The sequence below is a fragment of the Tursiops truncatus genome, chromosome 1, assembly GCF_011762595.2.
Source record: "Tursiops truncatus isolate mTurTru1 chromosome 1, mTurTru1.mat.Y, whole genome shotgun sequence".
NCBI classification, from domain to species: domain Eukaryota; kingdom Metazoa; phylum Chordata; class Mammalia; order Artiodactyla; family Delphinidae; genus Tursiops; species Tursiops truncatus.
In genome coordinates, this window is record NC_047034.1 from 32,418,068 (window position 1) to 32,431,898 (window position 13,831).

General features: G+C 53.5%; 2 long non-coding RNA genes across 2 annotated transcripts in view; one reads left to right on the forward strand and one right to left on the reverse strand.

Moving 5' to 3' along the window:
* The window catches only part of LOC109547190 (uncharacterized), a 117,676-nt gene that overhangs the window by 10,808 nt on the left and 93,037 nt on the right, over nt 1-13,831 (reverse strand). The gene's annotated exons all lie outside the window — the stretch shown is intronic.
* Nucleotides 8,727-12,125, forward strand: LOC141278242 (uncharacterized). The gene is made up of 3 exons (XR_012330598.1): nt 8,727-9,033; nt 9,928-10,113; nt 10,379-12,125. It is a non-coding gene; the product is annotated as an uncharacterized lncRNA (long non-coding RNA).

Sequence of the window (13,831 nt, forward strand, 5' to 3'; positions counted from 1 at the left end):
ATCACATGTTGCCCATGATCAGTGTTCACCCACCTAAGGATGACCAGTCACCAAAGGGTAACCAAAACGCAGTCTCAGGAGAGGTGTTTCCCTCCCCCAGAGGGGACCCTGCATCCGAGGACAGGCTCCTGGAGCCCAGTGCCTGCAAGAAGAGCAGCACGTCTCTTGGGGATCTAAGAAATCCCCATGGAGCCACGTCCTGGGAGACAGGCATGATGGCAGATTTGAACCTTGGGGACAAGTGATAGCAGGTGAGACTGTGACCTTGGGGAAAGTGCTGGGGGATGGGGGAGGTGGGGATTGGCATGGGCAGAGGAAAGGTGGGACCCTAGCCATGCATGAAAAATGCCAGGCTAGAGAGATGCCCACAGGCCCCATGCCCAGGACGCTCTGCAAAGTAGGAAGGTGTTAAGCAGTTACACAGATGTTTCAAGCTAAAGCACCCTGCAGAGGAGAAAAAAAAACAAACATGTAGTCTTTAGGGATTCAAGTCTTCCAGATCATCTGTATAGTTGGGTTAAAGTCACCTTGCCCAGGCAGATGCTGGTACCCCTTTGAACAAGTCAGTCTGAAAATAGGCTCCATTTTAAAGTCAGCAGATCAGAACATTATCCCTACAGAGATTATGGGAGGTAACGAAAGATGGGAAGAAATTCAGTATTCCAAAGGCCTTGAGATGGCTCACAGACCTTCAGTCCAAGCTCCTGTGTCCAGGCAGGTCTTTATCTAGTGCAGGTAAAACCTCCCCTGGTTTTAAGTAAGAGCCAGAGGTGCAAGCTGCAGAAAGCTACCCAGCCACCATTTGCAGGACACCGTTGCCTGGCCTTGGCGAGCCCTTTGCATTGCACGCATGGTTACATTTAATCCCCATAGCAGCTTGATGAAGTGAGCACTGCCCCAATTTTATAGAAGAACCCCAAGAGGTTAAGTTCCTTGTCCAAGGTCAAGGAGTTCCTTGTCCAAGTTATGCAGCAAGTAAGAGGCAAGTTTGAATGGAAATTCAAACTTGGCCTGACTGCAAAACCCTCTTTCCCTCTTGGATTGGTGCTGGGTGTCTGACATTCCTGGTAAATCATGGGTCACCTCACGCTTCCCATAGGAGCCTTGCGTATGGAACACACCCAGTAAACACCATGCGGCCAGCTCCATGGCGTTGTGGTCCGAACGCAGGCTGGAAGAGAACTGCCAGACATAAGGCAGAACGTAAAGAAGATAGAATTTATTAGAGGGAAGGTCGCTGCCAGAACAGCAGGCCGACTTCCTAGTAGTCTGGGAGAGTCGAGCCCCGAACATGTGCTACTGATCAGTTTTTATAGCCTGAAAACAAAGGAATGGTCCGAGGTGAAAATTTCCTTTACTGATCTGTCGAGGCACATATACCTTCCTTCTATAGGGTGGGAGTGGGACAGGGCAGATGCCTTTCCTTATTTGGGACAGGTCCCGTTGCCCAGGTGGGCGTCGCCCAGGTGGGCTCAGGAATTTCATAACCATCGCAACATGGTGGGGAGGGCAATTAAGAGTCTGGTAGGAGGTGTGACGCTGACACTTTTTCAGGCAGGGTCGTCCTTTGTCCTTGAAGCACCATTGTCCTTGGAGCACCACACATGGCATGGGAAGGGAGGCAGACTTCTGCAGAAATCTGACCTTAAATAGCTCCTTTTCTGCCCCCTCCCTACCCCAGTGGTGGCACCCGCACACCTGGATTTCTCCTTCAAGCCTTTCCAGTCTAGATCTCCCTTCCCACACCCCCTCCCTTCCTACCCATTGTCTCTGAGCCCAGCTTCTTGGCCCCTGATATTCTATTCACCGATTTCTTCCCGCTTCTTTCACCCTGAATACAATAGGCTCCTTCCTGTGTGTGTTGGTAAACAGAATCACAACATTCCGAGGGCAGTGTGTTCCAGACCAGGTTTCAGCTCCTCAAGGAGCCCCTCATGCCACAGTCTCTTCCTGATGGGGACAGAACATCTTAGAGAGGTGGCCTGGCCTGGCCCATGCCCTGCCTCTCTGCCCCTGCCATTCTTGCACATTGCAGCTTAGGGGACAAGTGGTACAGCGCCAAACGTACTGCCTCTATTTTTCCTCAGAGCCCAGGAATTGTTCTCTCAGCTCCTGCCTAGAATACTGGAAGAGGGATGGGAAGGGGAAAGTGTTCATTTGTTTGTAGCCATCACCAAGCACGTTCCCACCACCCCACACCCAGGCTGAGATCTGGTGGGCGGGGGAATGGTGTTTTCCAAGTAACCTCCAAGACAGCCGGCGAAGAAGCAGCAATAAACATGGCAGAGCCAACACCGGAGAAGGGAGACACAACCACCTGAAGAGAGCAGGCGGCCACAGCTCCTCCATCACAGAGAATGATGGGGATCCCCTAATTCTTGACTCACACGGATCCTGAGCCTCAGTTTTCTGAGCAGGCTGGAGAAGGAGCATGAGTCTGCAAGGGCTCATCAACCAAGAGATTCACACAGAACTAGGCCCTCCCTCAACCTTAACCATCTCCAGTGTCCTTCATTGATTCTTTGAACAAGTCTTTATTAAGTACCAAGCATCAGGGACATTATAATAAATAGACAGACAAGGTCCCTGTTCTCAGTGGGGGAGGCAGGCAGTAATGGAATAAGCAAACAACCAGATCAACAATGTAATTCAGACACATGCAGCAAAATGAGGGTGATGTGACAGAGACTGGTGATAGCACCCGCAACATTAGAAAGGGGATTAAGGAAAGCCTCTGGGAGGTGGTGACGGTTGAGCTTGGACTTTCATGACAAGAAGGCAGCAGCCTTTCCAAATACGAGGCGAATGCTCTCCAGGCAGAAGGGAGAGAAGAAGCAAAGGCCCTGTGCAGAAACAAGCAGATTCAAAGAGGAGAGAGGAGATCCATGCAAGCAGCCAGAGCTGCTTCCCCCTACCAGGGTGTGAGGGAGGGGGAAGCAGCCGGCCCTGAACATCAAGGTCTTGCAGGATTTTACTGGAAATGAGATGGGTCCTTTTCCGAGGAACTCAAACACCCTTACCTGCTTGTCTCTCTGTTAGTGATGCTAAAAACACAGGGAAGGAGGGGAAGGAAGCGTGATTCACTGGCGATGACATTGACCAGAGCCAGTATAACCTTTTAGGGAGGAAGGATCTGTTGCTTGGCTACCAGGCCTGGGGAGGGTCATGGGTGGAAATGGGCAACAGAAGTGGAGCAAAAAGAGAGACACCAGGGGAGGGTGTCTAGGGGAGGGTTGAGAGCAGGAAATCTCACTGGGCTGGAGCTTAAAGAGCGAAGGAGGCCTGAGCGGCTCCCAGGAGCCGTGGCGCTTTGAATAGAGGGGAACAGAGTATCTTAAGGAAGTTTGTTTGGCTTTCACACAGTGTAATTTCCCCTTGGTTATCCTCTCAAGAAGACCTTGTGTTAAGAGCCTCACTATGTCCCAAAGCTTTTAGAGTCTGATGTCAGCTCCTTTTAGACAAGTCTAGAGACTTGAAGTGGGCCTCAGGAGAGCCCCAGTGCTCAGTGCACTGTTGAGACTGGAACACAGGTGAAAAGGGCTCCTGCTGGGACACTCGCCTGCTGTGTAGCCTCAGTCCAGTCACTTCTCTGCTCCCTTCCTCTGGCCATGAGAGGACTGACTTAGATGATCTCTAAGGTGCAAGCAGTCTGGGGCTCCGAGATGCCACATGTCCTTTCGTTTCCTTAACAGAGACTTGAGAAGATGAGGCTTAGATCCTCCTGACCTCCAGAGAAGGTTGTCTCACCCCTGCAGCAGGCTGTCGTGCTGCCCTTAGTGCCGAGAGGGGACAGTTTTAGGGGCACACCTGCTCCCTGACTGCCACACACTGCTCAGGCCCAGCCTTCTCCAAAGAACTGACCTCCCTCAGGGACAAGGGACTCCTGGAAGCTTTCATCAGCGTCTGTCTTTCGATGCCAGGACTGGGTTGGGTGCAGCCCCGAGCAAGGTAGACCATGTAAACAACTCCTCAAGGGAGGCGGCTACGACCTCAGTGGTGAGATACCCCCTGGGGAGCAGAAGCGCCTCTTCACCTTCTGGAGAGGGTCTGGGGTGACCTGTGACCCTGACAGAGCCAAGAGTTCAGGTCCTCTCTCCTCCTTACCCTGCTGCTTCGGGGCCAAGCAGAGTCTCCAGGCCCTGGTCAGCCCTCTCCTTCCTGGCTCCTTCCTTCTAGCTTGGCTGCAGGAACCCGGGCATAGCTGCTTTAGCAGGCTGCCTGCTTTCTTCAGCACAGCAAGTCCTTCCTGCAGAACCTGCAGCGCTTTCTACCACCTTAGTAACCAGCACACGTACCCAGCGCTCTTCCCCTCCTCCCCTCCCCTCCTCCCCCGCCTCCTGCCTCTTTCCTCCTTTCACTCTCTCTCTCTCTCTCTCTCTCTCTCTCTCTCTCTCTCTCTCTCTCTCTCTCTCTGTGTCTCTCCCCCACCCCCTTCCTTTACATTCTCCTGCTTCCTCCCCACCCCTCAGAGCCATTGCCACCTCCTGGGAAACTGAGAGCGTTTATCATCAAATCAGGCTTTGTCATAAGGAAAACAGGTTTATTTTCCTCACTTTGCGAAGGTGCTGACAGGAGCAGCTAGGTAAAGGGTGTTTTGTATATTCAAAGCCTCCATCTGTCCGTCCCCCACACCCCCTCACCCCCACCCCCGTGGCTGAATCTGGCACTATTTTCTCATTTTCCTCAAAGGCTGCTCCTCTGACCTGCCTCTTGGGTCCCCCATTCTCTTAATCCTCACCTGTGAGCCTTTGCCCACAGGACCCATCCACTCCTAACCATTCCTTCATTCAGGTCATTTCACTCATTCAGCAATTTAGAGTCATTGCTTTTATGTGCTAGGGACTCCAGGTGCTGTGGATATGAGATACAGGGGGTGGGGGGGTGGGTGCATGGATACACGAATAAACCATTAAAGTACAAAGCAGTAACCGTGGCAGCAGTGGTGGCACACGGCACCAAGGTGGGGCAGAGACCATGGAAGGCGGAAGGTGTACTGAAGGAGAAGATAGTGATGCCAGAGGAAGCCTGAGGCCAAGTGGGATCATGGGATCAAGGGCTGGCGGGGGGATGGGGGGTGATGCGCTACAGGCCTGTACCCAGGGCACGCGGTGGTGCTGAGCAGGGTGATTCTGGAGCAGACGTTGTGAGCAGAGGAAGCAGGGGCAGGAGAGGCTTATGAAAGGAGCCCCTGCTGGGTGGCACGTGGGGGATCAGAAGGGTCAGGCTGGTATCTCAGAAGTTCTGTGAAAGGCAGTTTTGAGGGGGACAAGCCTGGAGTCTGGGGGAGGGAGACTGGTTAGGAGGCCAATGCCATGAGAATCAGAAGTGAGTTCTGGGACTTCCCTGGTGATGCAGTGGATAAGACTCTGGGCTCCCAGTGCAGGGGGCCCGGGCTCGATCCCTGGGCATGGGAACTTGATCCCACATGCATGCTGCAACCAAGAGTTCACATGCCACAACTAAGGAGCCTAGGTGCCACAACTAAGGAGGCTACATGCCACAACTAAGGAGGCCGCCTACCGCAACTAAGACCCAGCACAACCGAATAGAATAGAATAGAATAGAATAGGATAAAAAAATAAAATGAAGTGAGTTCTGAGTTGAGAACAGTGGTGGGACAGGAGAAGTCCCCCATTAAAGGAAGAGCCTGCAATAGTTTTGGGGAGTGGGACTCTCCAGCAGAGGGGCAGCTGAATCCAGGAGAGGGTATGCGATGGATTACTAAGCACATGAGCTGTGAGAAAGGCAGGCAGGGGGCAGAGAGCACTGCCCAATGGGAGGAGCCCCAGGCCGGGTGGGTGTGCAGGCAAAAGAGAAGCCAGAGAGGTGAGAGCAGCAGGAGAGGCTGGCAACACAGAAGTGAAGAAAAGGGGTAGAGGGTAAAGTGGGAGGTAGTTGGGTCAGGCGTCACTCAGAGCAGAGTGTCACTAACAGCTAACACCCTGTTCAGTGTGGAAGTGACGTTGGCCCCGGTGACCCCTGTGTGAGCGGTCTGGGCTCACTGCTGCCTCTCCCCTCACCTCTGGGGTCTTCCTGGAGACAACCACTCTTCATTCTGCCACCCCATTATCCATCACAGTGACTGCTGGTATTGAGCACCAACTGGCAGTCTACCCTTCCACGGGCTATGTAGTGTATAGGAGAAGCACAGCCCTCATGCTCAGAGAGCTCCCAGTCTATTGCAGGAGCATGTGCACAAAATCTCCATCCATTAAAAAAGCAGCCAACAAGGGGCTTCCCTGGTGGTGCAGCAGTTAAGAATCTGCCTGTCAATGCAGGGGACACGGGTTCGAGCCCTGGTCCTGGAAGATCCCACATGCCACGGAGCAACTAAGCCTGTGCGCCACAACTACTGAGCCTGCCCTCTAGAGCCCGCGAGCCACAACTACCGAGCCTGTGCACCACAACTACTGAAGCCCGCGTGCCTAGAACCCATGCTCCGCAACAAGAGAAGCCACCGCAATGAGAAGCCCACGCACCGCAACGAAGAGTAGCCCCTGCTCGCCAAAACTAGAGAAAGTCTGCGTGTAGCAACGAAGACACAAGGCAGCCAAAAAGAAAAAAGCAACCGGCAAGTAATATCAATCAGGAATGAACCTAAAGTCAATGAATGCATGCTAAAGTGATGCCCGAGAGAAGAGGCTGACTCCGGAAGGAAGGCGGGGACACCCCAACTGGTTCTGCAGCACCAGGACCGACTGGGACATGAAGTCTGTAATTCATAGCCGATCAGTCCTGGAGGGCCCAGCTCTGACCCCTTTGGAAACTGCTCTCTTCTCTGACAGCTGAGCCCTTCTCCTCGGAGGCCTAGGGCAGGAAGGTTTCTCTGTGAGATGTACTCTGGTGCCCCGCAGACAGGATGATGGACGAGGAGGCAAGAGAGCTGCTCAGGGTGGCTGAGACCAGTGGGGCTGAGCAGGGAGAGAAATATTATGGCAGAACAACTGAGAAACAGGAGAAGCACTCAGGGGCTGGATGGGAGTGGCGGGGAGCTAGGCCCTTCTCTCAGCCATCTCCACTTCACCTGTCTGCCTCTCGAACCAGGCCCTAAGTTCTAGGACACAAATGACACAGAGGGACAGCTAAGAGGGGAAGGTGAAAGATCAAGGTTCCAAAGGATCATCTATTCCCTTCAAGGTCATGGGTTATGGAAAGCTCTTGGGTGTACCCAGGAGTAGCTCACCTGGCAGCCGAGACCTGGTCCCTGTTCCAGTGCCCCAGTGCCCCAGAAATGGGTCCAGCCCCAGATTCTCCTGGCAGAGATTCAAGCTCCCATTCAACCTCACTCCCTCAGGCATAGGAGGTGCTGGCGCCAGCAGCTAGCAGAGGGAAAGACACATCTCCTTGGAATCAATCCAATCAGGACTCCATCCCAGGGTCCAAGGTACAATAGAATGGCAGCCAATCCCTCTGGGAACTGAGGTTGCCATTTAAACTGACTGGCAGGCTCCACCGCCCATAGATGGGACGAGTACGGCCTCAGCCTACTCTTCTCCAGCCTTTGCATTCCATTTGTCCAGGCCTCTGGAATGTACTGCATCCCTCCCATGTACACACAGGACGATAGGGATGCCACTGTCCTCTCACTCCCCAGCAGCTGCTGGATAAGAGGGGAATCAAAGAAACAGAAACCCGTGGGAGCCACCCTTGCAAGCAGCTGAAGTGAAAGGAAGCTGGGCACAGGGGGAGGGGGCCTGGGGCTGGGCCAGCTGGCATTATCGGTCTCGCCTGCCCAACAGACAAAAATGACTGCATTATTGGTTGGGTAATTGAACTCTTTTCTAGAGGTGAGCACAGAGCAGTAGGGTAACAGAGCTTCTCTAACCTGAGTGCCGCATGCTCTGTGCTTCCCTTACTCCTAGGTATAGGGTTATGCTGACAAGTCAAACATGAGCCTGTGCTGGAGAGTTTACTCTGGAGGCCATAGCTGAGGCAGTAATGCTAACAGTGTAAGACGGGGAAGCTCAAGGGAGGAGGGTGCTGTGGGCTGAAGTCAGCTGGAAGCCTGAGTCGGGCAGGCAGTGTGTGAACTGCCATGGCCCCTCCTCACTCCTGCACAGGCAGCTGTTTAGTACAACTTCTACGTGGCAGGGACAGGCCTTACACACAGCACAGTACCTATTTATGGAAAGAATAAGAGGCTGCTGGCAGCGAAAGTATGTTTCTGAAGGTAAGCCGCGTGAAGGGGCCCTCCTGGGTAGCTGGCCTTCGCCAGTCCCTCTCTTGCACGCCTTCCTTCGTGTGGCCGGGGGGGGGGGGGGGGGGGGGGCATCTTCTCCCTGACTCCTCTCCATCTCTACTTGGTTCCCTCCCCGTCTCCAGGTAGGCCCCTGTTCAAATCCCCTGTGTCCCTGAGGGGAGGAACGGGAGACTCCTCGCCTCGCTCTCACACCCAGGACATCAGGTAGAAGCTGCTGCCCCGGGTGCAGGCAAAATACAACTGCATGCTTCCCAGCCGGACCCTTATCAGGCTCCTGGAGCATCAAGGAAGTGCCAGTTTCTCAGAAAGTTCCAGAGGCACCTTGCATTGAACAGCCTCCATTCGCCCCTCCGCCCCAGCTCCCACACTCGCCACCCTCCTCTGCCCTGCTCTGAGCCCTGTATCTGGAAGACTGATTTTTAAGCCTGCACCAGCCAGGCTCCCTAGACCTCCAGCCTCCAGTGGGATCAGCTGTTGGAGACCTGGCGCAGGAGGAGACTGTGCCGTCCTCGTTCCCTCGTTTACTCCCCAGCCCTCAGCCCTCCTCTGTCCGGCAGCCTCCTCCTGCCGCTGCAGCTCTCTCCAGGTCCCAGGGAAGGCCCTCCCCCACTCCTTCAGGGTGTTTCACCTTCCCTTGCCGGTGTCCCGCAACCCTGCCGGGGTGTATATGCCACCTCTTTCCTGCTGGAGCCCCTCTAATGCATACTTTGCCCCTGCTCTCCTCACCAGTGGGAAATAGGGAGAAAAGATGCCTTAGAACGCTGCCCCAGAACAAGGCCCAGTTTGGTTAACTTAGAGATGACTCTTGGTTTGAAACTTAGTTCTACTACAAGGTAAGTTAGTTTTCTTGTGTTTCACTTTTTTCATCTGGGAAACGGGAATACCACTCCCTCTCGGGGTTGTTATGAGGGTTAAGTTAAGCAATGTACACACACATAGTGCTTACCATTATTTGGCACGTAGAGCTTGACAAACAGAAGAGATTGTTATTGTGCTTTAAGAGAAATATGACGAGCCCTAAATCCTCCCTCTTTGAACTCCCTTTGGGGCCCATCAAGAAGTCATGGCGACCAAGACATTGGGCTATTTTGGGGCCTCTGAGAGACTGCAGGACAATTCTTGTAGGGTGGGTCTCAGACTCCCCTTTCTTGAAAGGTTACCTTCCCAGGAGACCTCCTACTTCTCTCTGATGCCACAGGAACAGCCTAGGAGCAGCATGTCAGTGGGGGGAGGGGTTATAGAGACCCTTTGTATTGGAATCCCAGCTGGTAAAGGCAAGGATCAGGGCAGCCTGCCTCTCTGACTCATTCCAAGTTTCATGAGGCTCGTTATCATACTGAGATCGTAGCTCAAATGAGCTTCTCTCATTTCCATGCTATCAACTTCTGTGACTCATTCTCCAAGTCCCAGGGTGCATTAGGAGCCACTGAGGCTATGTGGATCCAGATATATCACATCTTGGAAGTGAGAAGCAGGAAAGGAGGCCTGAAGCCTCAGGTGACATAGATGAAGCCAAGGTGACGGCAGCTCCAGCCAGCATCGGCCTCGCAGGTGCCGACTGACTCCAGGCCTATGGCGTCCCCACTCCAGCCAGATGCTAGAAGGGCACAAATAAGCTTAAAAAAGGCCGATGAACTCCCCCTGTGAGCTAGATGTTGGGTTAGGCACTGTATACCCACTATCTAATTTGACCCATACCTTCAATCAGCTGTATCTCCATTTTACAGATAAGGAAAATCTAAGGCTCAGAAGGGTGATGTGTTTGCTACATGACAGACGCTAATCAGCGGGGTTCCAGCCCTACTCCTCCACTTGCCCAAGCTGCATCCTCCTAGGGAGGAATACTTCCTCACCAAGAGCATGTTGGGCGGCTGGGTGGCTGCATCTGCGGGCTCAAGCAGAGAGTGATGGAGGTCAGTGGGCAAGAGCACGGTGAAGCTTGGTGAGCTGCTGGGGCTGGTGGTGGCTGGGCCTGAATGGCAGGGGCCCTGAGCAGCACACAGGTTGGGGGCTGGGGGCTGGGGACAATCTTGGGTAGGGAGCTGGGCCCAGAGCGCCATGTGCTTCTCTGAAAGATGGGGGTGGTGGGAGTGGCAGAGAAAAAAGCTCAACCAATTTAAAAAAAATAAAAGGGACTTCCCTGTTGGCGCAGTGGTTAAGAATCTGCCTGCTCAACAGGTTTGAGCCCTGCTCCAGGAAGATCCAACATGCCACAGAGCAACTGAGCCCCTACGTCACAACTACTGAGCCTGCCCTCTAGGGCCCGTGTGCTGCAACTACTGAGCCCACATGCTGCAACTACTGAACCCCGCACACCTACAGCCCATGCCCTGCAACAAGAGAAGCCACCACAATGAGAAGCCCGCGCACCGCAATGAAGAGTAGCCCCCAGTTCGCCACAGCTAGGGAAAGCCCGTGCAGAGCAACGAAGACCCAACGCAGCCAAAAATAAATAAATAAATAGGGCTGGCTCCAATGCCAAAAGAGACCCAGCCTTGGGGTCTGGAGCTGGGAAGGCTGGCTGTGGCCGGGGCCGCCCCTGCTGGAGAGGGAGCCGCAGTAACAGGGATGTGGGCCATCCTGCTGAAAGCACTGGAGCCCCCCCTGTAGCTCTCCCAGTGTGACCTCAGGGATGACAGCATAACCAGCCTTGCACTAGGCCCTGAGGCAACTCAGAGGACACAGGGAAAGGGGAAGGGAAAGGAAAGCTACGGAAACAGAGAGGAGAGCTGGAACTCTCCTGCACCCTGAGGAGGAAAGGGACCCCCTCCTGGGTCAGGGTGGAGGGAGTGCCCCTGGAGGCATTTATGTTGCCTCCCCCCATCCTGTCCTCTCTGAAAGTAGAGGAGCCTGGGTGTCAAAAGATCACTAGAGCATAACTCTGTGGAGGGACAAATCCCCATTATAGGATTTCTATGACATTTCTAGTACAGACACTCAGCAGCAGTGTGTCTAGGACACTGTCTTCCCGGCCCCTCTGCTACAAGCAGGCCAATGGGTGGGCCACCAGAAGAACTCAGATTTCACCAGTGTCAACCACAAAGGCCTGCAATCATTTTTAACTGCTAACACCTAAGCTGCTTAATGTTTGCAGTAGAACTGAAAAACATTCACGTTAGACATCCATTGTTTGCAGGTGTAGGACATCCATTTTCATAATGTTTAATATTTTTTGATTTATTGGATTTTCACTTGACTTTTATTGGCCACTCTCCCCCACTGCACTTGCTACAAGAGCTTCACAGAGCAGGGTAATTGTTTGCACAAATTCAGCCGGGAGAGAGGATGGCATCCTGGGTAGTGAGAGAGTGCCAGGTGCCAGCCTGCAGCAGGACCCTGGTACCATGAGGGCTCTCAGGGCAGTAATGGACAAAGGCTTCAGCCAACCAGAATGGCCTTCCCCTCAGTACACCAATGGGGGCGGGGAACTCGGGTGCACAGCAGGAGCCAGAGCTGAAGCCCAGGGCAGGGGCCATGGGGGCTCTTCCCGGCCACTCAGGGCTGTTGCCCAACCTCCGAGCCTAGGCAGGTGGCTCTCACATGGGACAGGTTTCACTCTCCTGGGCTCAAGTGTATGATAAGCCTGAAGCTCATTGAGCATCCTCAGTGCCTGGACAGGACAGGGTCGGGCTGTGCAGGACTGACATCATCAAAGGTCTAGAAGATTCTGCCACCACCTCTCTCTGAAGCGGAGTTTTCCTCACCTACAAAGTACAAGACCTGAGTCTAATCCCAGCTCTGCCCCTTCCTAGCTGAGTGACCTTTGGTAAGTCACTCTGATTCTCCGAGCTTAGTTTCCTCTATAAAATGGTTTTAATAATGTGCTATTGGAAAGGCTGATGTGAGGTTTAAAGGGAATACCGCGGGCAAAGCTCCTAATGCTATGCCTGACACACAGTGGGAGTACAACAAACGTTCATTCACTCTCACCCTCACCCCTAACCCTGGGAAATGGTCAGGGTGTCGTGGCCACACACCCCTCACCCCCATCACTGCTTCTTACTGGCTCTGCAGACACCCAGACACTATTCAGTTCACCCCCCACACCATCTGGGAGGAGTGTGGGTGAGGAAGCTGCATGGCCATGGAGGGAGGCAGGGAAGAGAGGATTAGGGGAGGGGGCTGGTGGTATATCCAGCAGAGCCAGGCACAGCCGGGCCCCAGCTGGAAAGAACTGCCTACAAGCATCTATGACTGGAAGCCCAGGGTGGCCCCATCCCTCGTTCCATCCCCCACTTCCCTCTCACCAGACTGAGTCAGGATGTTTCTGGGTTAAGTGCTCTGTATGACTCTGGAACCCTGGGGACCCTGCCTGCCTGACTGAAAAGGTCCCAATGCCCAGCTCTGCCTCTGTCCTGGGATCCACAGAGGCTCGTACTACTAACAATAGCTGCAAATCCCTGATTAAAATGCTGCAGCAGGGAGAATCAATAACCATTGGCAGCTGCGCCTCTAATAAGTATAACAATCACCATTAAGGGAAAGAGTGGGGGAGTGAGTGGGGCTGGTAATACAGCGATTACAGTAATCTGACTCCACCCCCCTCTGCATCCTCCTGCTGTTGGCCTGCCCCTGCCAGGAGCCAGTCAGGAGGGGCAAGGGATGCCAGCCCAAGCAGGCAGCCTGGCTTCACCCTGTTCCCAGCCTCTGGGGGCGCCGCAGCCCCCAACACCCACTTCATTCACTGATCTGGAGAAAAGCTCCCTGCCTGGATGGGAGGAGGCAAAGTGAACCTCAGCGGGGAGGGGAGGGAAAGAGAAGACATGGAGAGCTCCTCACTTAGAGGCCAGGACTGCTAATAGGTGTGAGTCTGTTCAGGCTTCAAGAATTTCTTGCTCCATGAGCTCCACGGGGCTGATAATTTATTGAATCTCATTTAATAGAAACTTGCACAGTGCTTACCATGCACCACACATTAGTTTAAGCATTTTGCAAATGTAAACTCACTTAATCCTCATAACATCCCACAGAGTAGATGTTCTTATTGTCCTTACTTTGCAGATGAGGAAACTGAGTCACAGAGTTGGTTACATAATTTGCCCAGGGTGACTAAGCCTGAAGTGGCAGATCCAGGACTTGAACTAGATGGCCCAGCTCTACTCTCTGTGCCCTGAACCCTTTTTCTATGTGGCCTCTGTAACCCCTGTGCCTGACACGTAGTAGACACCAAACTCATTGGCTGTCTGGAGCATTAAGCTGCCCCCAGTCCCTCCCAATTGTGATATTAACACTACTTGCCCCGTGCTTTTATTGTATGTAACCCCATCCCAGAGTCTGGGCATGTTCTAAAATATTTTCTAGCAGCATTGGTGAACGGGAGCGAGGCCTGTGGGGGAGCAGCGCCTCATCCCTTCTCCCCAACTCTGGCTAAGTCATGAACACTGACCATGCCCTCCTCATGGCTGTGGGACCACGACACCAATCCAGAAACCCTCTAGAGTTACATTCATGTATCTCACCTGCGCTCAAAACCTAAAGCTAAGTGAGCTGGAAGCTGCCGTCTTCCAGAGGCAGAGTTTTCTTGGACATGGGACAATACAGAGGGGTTTGTTGGAAATGTCCATGCCCACCTCGTCCACCTGGGACCTAGCCACCTCTCCAGCCCCAACATGCAAAATCAGGGCACATGAG